Source organism: Ixodes scapularis, unplaced genomic scaffold (assembly GCF_016920785.2).
Source record: "Ixodes scapularis isolate PalLabHiFi unplaced genomic scaffold, ASM1692078v2 PGA_scaffold1__304_contigs__length_218370807, whole genome shotgun sequence".
In the NCBI taxonomy this organism is placed as follows: domain Eukaryota; kingdom Metazoa; phylum Arthropoda; class Arachnida; order Ixodida; family Ixodidae; genus Ixodes; species Ixodes scapularis.
Genome location: NW_024609846.1, coordinates 11065401 through 11071979, shown reverse-complemented (window position 1 = coordinate 11071979; position 6579 = coordinate 11065401).

Sequence of the window (6579 nt, the reverse complement as noted above, 5' to 3'; positions counted from 1 at the left end):
CAGTTAGGTGCTGCTGGGGAGTACTGGCAGACTTGATCGGCATTCACTCCCTCGCATCATTCATAGGTTGCAGAAGGCTGTACCATATTCACAGGCGAACGTCGTTAAGGAGAGAGAAAATCAGAGGAAAAACACTTCTGTGCTTCCTTCGATGCTTTCGTGATAAAATGATAAAAATAAACGACCAGTAAAAGGCAATAATTTTCAGAACGTTCAAGATAAATCAATAAAATCAATTTCGTTAATTTTCAACAACGCCGTCAATTAGGGTTAAAAAAGTAAAAGAGTGCAACCAACATATTGTTTTAGGTAAAATGGAAATGTTGAGCGAGCAGTCCTAAAATAAGTAGTTTTGAATATTAAACTAAAACAGATTCTACAAAAAAGGAAATTTAAAAAAATGTACACACCAGCTTTGGAAACATTCTTTCGCATTTTTTGCCAGTGTCAGCGTCTCTGGCCTTTGGAATCACCCGGGTATCGGTATTTCCATTGTCATCGCCTAAACACAAAACAAAAACATTTTGACGATACACGTCAGAATCCATCAATATATATCCGCGAGGGCAAGTGACCTAAAAAAACACTGTCTTGAATTGAAGTGTTACTCTAACTCGACTATATTGGCCATATTTACTCACTTCATCTCTTGTGAGCAGATACGTAAGTAGGTGAGAAAAACCTTGACGCTGACTTTAACATCGGTCGAAAATAATGGCGCTGCGCACGATCTCGAATTTTCATGAGAAGTATTTTGTAGTGGTCAATCTTATTTTTTAAAATTTCAAAATGTGGGACCTTTTCAAGTGATAAGAAAAAATATATAAATAAACGTACTACGGTTAACGGCAGACATAAACTTGACAATCCATCTAACGAGACTTGAGCTTCTGGCGCCGTCTTCCAATGGGCGCAGAAGACAAGCAATCAGGGGCTTTCGTTTTGACTGAGTCTGGCGTCAGCTCGCTGTGTCCATTGAGAGATGGCGCCACAAGTCCAATTCTCGTTAACTCGGTCGTCTGCGATGACGCCCTGCGTTTATTCTGGCAGGTTTGCTGCTGTCATTGGTCACGGGAAGGGAATGTACGGCTAGATATGTTAGAAGCTAAATTGCAGCACACAAATACACGTTTGGTTAATATATGAAGCAACTAAACGCCGATTCAGCGGTGTGTATGTCTCTGTTTCTTTCTGTCTGTGTTTGTCCCTCTCGTTCTAGCTGACCATTTACTTAAATTATGTACCAACTAGCTCAACTTCAACCTGTTATTCAGATTTTCCCGGCTACATTTTAGAGCCCTCCTAAAGATTTTTTGCGCCTTCTATTATACATATTAATAGCAATACAAAACAAACCATTTGGCGTAGTCCTACATAATGATAGTTTCTGCCAGCGTATGACTAACACTGATACTTTTTTTTCCTTTCTTTTAGTTGTAATGAAAAGAGATGGTTGATATTTAAAGATCTGATTTAAACTTCTCATGTTGGCGAACTCCAAGTTACTTTGCTTAAGCCTCGGTTACTCTTAAGCCTCGCTCCTCCAGAGTAACAAATCCCCCTAATTCTTCCGAGACAAGTACATGAGTTCGTTTTATGCAGAATTACGATTTCTGGATTGCTTCAGTAACCACCGCCTTTTAACGTGTAACGTTCCTTAACAATTTGCTCCAGATTTCGTGAAGCCGTGGCCTGTGACGTCCATAGAAAGTCATATGACGTGACATTACGTGACCCATACACCGATTCAGTTTCCCTGCTAAATTTAGCGGGAAACTTGACGTCAGGTGACGTACACACCAATCTAGTTTCTCCGTTAAAATTGGCTGGACAATCGACGTCACGTGACCTGATGTCCCGTGACCTACACACAAATTCAAATTCAAAGATGAATTTAGCGGAAAAATTAACCGCACAGGACCCGCATACCAATTCAATTTCCTCGCTAAATTTAGCGGGGAAATTAACGTCCCATGACCTGTCAAGAGATACTAGATTGTCCGTACAATTTCTTTTTATATTTTCTTCATGCGAGACCAAAAGGCAAAGAGAAAATCGTATTTACTTTTGCCACTTATGTGAATTCTATCATCTAAGAACGCAGTCAATGTTTGGAAAAGTTTCAGAAATTATTGTTAAACAACAATTTTTCGAACATTCAGTATATTACCGTGGCTTTCTTTTTTTTTTTTTTTTTTTTTTTTGTACAGACTTTTGTGATCCACGGCTTCGAAGCTTCATTCGGGATTGTTTTCTCACTTATTGCTACAACTTAACTTCCCATTGCCAACCGCGAGAAAGTTTTGCGGTGGTACTTAACATGGACAGTATCAATGCAACACCATAACGCCATCTCTACCACTGTTCGTTTATAATATATGAAGAGATATTAAAATAAAATGTGATCAGCGAATTTCTAATTATATCAACTTGAACTTTGGAAATAACTAGAGCACAAAGAAAGAAAGGACAGGAAAGAATACTGTTTTTTCTTTCATTGTGTTCTAGTTATTTCTAAAGTTCAAGCTGATATATTTACAAGTATGTACCAACCAGCTGAACTCTTAACCGTTGATCAGCGAAGTTGTATTTTCCTATGGTCCTGTTATGAACTCTATTTTTGAGCAATAAAATATCACATTGCTTTTCAGTTCTTCGATATTAGAAGAATCGTAGTAGGCTAGGGCTTAGGAATCCACACTTACCGAAGGAAACGTCCACCAGGACGAGACACAGGGAAAGTAGGAGCCCAAGATTTGCTCTCATGGCTGTGTTGTCACCTTATCTGTTACCGTACGCTGCTAGTGCTTCCTTTATAGTGGGTGACATCTGCGTCACGACTCTTGGTAAAATGTCAGAGCGTCAGCATTACCCGGCATTTCTTTTTATTGCGTATTGCTTTATTTTTTTTTTGCTTTTTAGCATATTTTTATTTATACGTAAAGATAGCCAAAGCTGGAAGCTGCAGTTAATATTTTTGCAGAAGCATATCATGCACCAAGAGTGTTGTCCGATTGCAATTTAGAAATATCGAAATATAGAAACCCTTTGCGAAATACGGGTACAATTGAAATCTCCCACAGTAGGACAAGAATACGTTTTGTCAAGTCCTCCTCTTCATATATTCATTCATTCATTTGTTTGTTTTCTGTGCTCATGAACAGCTTGACGCTTTGGTAATGATGCACAGCAAAATGTTGACAGGTTAGTTGCAAAAGTCTTAGAAGCTACGAAATTTGGCTTAAAAACATCAATATCTGCTCCCCTGAGGGTATTGTAGAAGTCTTGAATATGGGTCATGGGACTGGTTTGGATAACGTGATTAACACGGAAAGTTGGAGAAACCCGCAAAACTCGACTCGGAACGTGAATACTAATCGCAGATGTGAGATCTGGGCAATCAGTTAATCGATGAATACATTTATACAGGAAAACAAGATCGCGCTCACGCCGTCTGGAACTCAAAGTAGGGCATTTGCATCGCTCCAACAGTCTAACATAAGAATAATAAACAGTACGACCAATGTAACGATCGTAAACAATTCTAAAAAAACGCTTTTGAACATTTTCAATAATCTCTTGGCTCGTAGAACTAATACAATTCCAGACTAGAGAGGAAAGCTCCAACTTGGTCCGGATCAACGAGAAATATAACCGAAGAATACAGGTTGATGTGGAGAACTCACGCGTGATTCTAGAAATTCCTCCCCAGCTTATGCAAAGAGCCATTTATAAGGTTGTTAACATGTACAGTAAAGTATAACGAAGAGTCTATGTATACATTAAGAGTACGTGTGCACTCTACTCTTCGCAGAGGATCATTGCCAATTGGTAACAAAAGTTAATTTTTTCTACCTTTCCACACAGACATAATAACGGTCTAAGAAGGATTGAGCGTTAGCATGTTCTGACGGCACCAATTGCACACACGCCTAACATCCCCCATAAGTTTTTCACAGTCTTCCAAGGATGTGATATGCCTAAACAACTTGACATCATCTGCATATTGCAAGACGACCAAACTGCGAAAAATCGAGCTCAAATCATTAGTAAAAACATTGAAAAAGATCGGCCGAAGTATGGACCATTTCGGCACACCCGAACAAGAAACATAAGGCCGGGAGTGATGTCCAAGAACACAAACAAAAGTGTGTCTATTAGACAAATAATCTAGAAACAGGGAACAAAGGGAGGTACTCACACCGTAGGATTCTAGTTTGTGCGCAAGGAGCGAATGGTCTACTAGGTCCAAAGCCTTAGAGAGATCAAAATATACAACGTCTACCTGTCCACGTTGGCACACAGTAGGCGAAACAAAATTTAAAAAAGGCACCAGACTGTCTCAACAGACCTCCACGAATGCAGTCGTGTTGTGAAGGGCTTATCTTATGCTTAAAAAAAGTTTGCAATGCGCTCAAATAAAACATTTCATAGACCTTAGCAAAGGGAGACAGTAAAGACACAGGTCTAATTTTTTACGTCATCCGTTCTGTCATTCTTATGTACTGGCACAGTAATAGAGTACTTCCACAGGGAAGGAAATGTAAGGCTTTGCAACGACAAGTTAAACACACGCGTTAGAACGGGCGCAAAAATAGGGGAGCATCCTTTAACAATGAAGCTTGGGATGCCGTCAAATGCAATTGATAACTTTGGCTTCCGTTTCCTGATAGCAAGTTCAATATCAGTAATTTCAAAAAATAGAATTGACAGGTCATCACTGGCATTATCGCTGACTCCATGCACAGGCAGTCCAGTTTGGCCGCCAGAATAAAGCGAAAATAAATATCTCGTGAATGCATTTTAGACATTCTCGGGCTCAAACAGCATATCACCTAACGAGTCAGCTATGTTTTTTGATGACGAAGTTGTAGTTGTGCGATCTTTACATATTGCCAGAAGAGCATTGGCTCACGATTTAAGCTGCGCTCTACTGACTCACGGTGTAATATTTTATCGCGCTTCAACAATGTCCTAGCTCGCGCACGCGACTCAGAAATGTTTAGGTACCAAAAAGCGGAATTCGCAACCTTATATTTCCTATGATAATGCAATTTTTTTCTTAGAACTGATCTAAGCTCCTTGGAGCACCAGTGCGGATAACGACTTGTGTAAGGACGCTTTTCGGAACGAACCTCTCAAGTGCATCTACAATCTGAACAATGAAGGCGCGCTGATTCCTACCTAATTGCTGATCTATATATTCGTGACAATGATTTTTTTCAGACAGCCTGATTGCTTTTGAGCTTCATGTTATCGTGTTCAAAATACACGACAAAGAAAACAGAAAACATCCATGCTTAGGATTTTAAATGCCGCATATTGCGGTAGAATAAAAATAACTTATAAATTCGTTCCGTTGGATTAACGCGGTGCAATGGATAATTAAGCCTTATTTTACAAACATTACAGCAATAAAATGAACGTGTAGAACGTACACATTTTACTGCGCTTTCAAAAAATAAGTTTTTTTTTTTGTAGTTAATATTACCCAAATCCGCAACTTAAGAACGTATTATATATACAGATTGATCATAATTTAGTTCTGTTTTGAAGTAAGTCACGAGACCTTAAAATATAGATAACCATCCATAAAAGGTTTTAGTCTAAGCCCACAATCCCGTCTCTTAAGAGCGGGACTTCCTGTGATTGCAGGGAAGAACATGTCCAGTTTCGTAATAAGCAAAGTATGGTTTATTAAGGAAAAACCACCAGTTCACTTTACAATGTCTAAAATACCTAGTTGTCCTCTGCTGGGAAATCAGATTTAACGTATACTTAGCGCTACTTTACGTATGTGGCATGCCTTTCTACTTTGAGAAGATGGCGAAATATAGTAGCAAAACAGCCACCCTAAATCGCTAATCTGATGTTCATTAACATAAACATTCGCAATTGAACTAGTACATACACAAAATCGCATCATGGCTAAGTGTGTTCGCATCTTAGACGAGACGGAGGGTATGTTTCTTAGAGGAAGTCATTTCTTGTTCTGATGTCAGAGGGGAATCAAATTGATTGAAGAGTACCGCAAGAGGACATGCTGTGACAGATATCATCAAAATAACGAAGTTTACTCATCTCGTCTGACAAGCTGGTGACATTTTCTAGTCGCAAAGGTGAACCGCGCTATAAATCACTTGTTTTTCTGCGGCGCGGATTCTGTCAACACAACCTAAGTGGACAGGCTTCTGCACCATTTCCTTTACGACATTTACCTCGGTCGAGAGTGAGGGACGAATAAGACGAGAGTGCACTGTGAGGGTTTGGCTGCGACTCATGCTCAGTTAGTGAAGAACTGATTGAAGCTACTCTTTAGACCAACGCCGATAAAACACGCTTGGCCAATCTGCTCCACGTGCTCGGTTGGGGTACATGACGTAGTTAGCGTCGTGTTTAGGACTCTTCTTGTCTAGGTGGTGCTGGTTGGGCCTTCCGTCTTGAATTTGAGGGCCCCGCTAAGCTCTACAACTCTCCTTTCTTTCTTAAACCGTTGTGCTCACAAAAAACACGTTGGAAAACTTCCCAACCCTCTACTGATATTTGTTGCGTAAATAGCGCTCATATATGCTTCGGAAT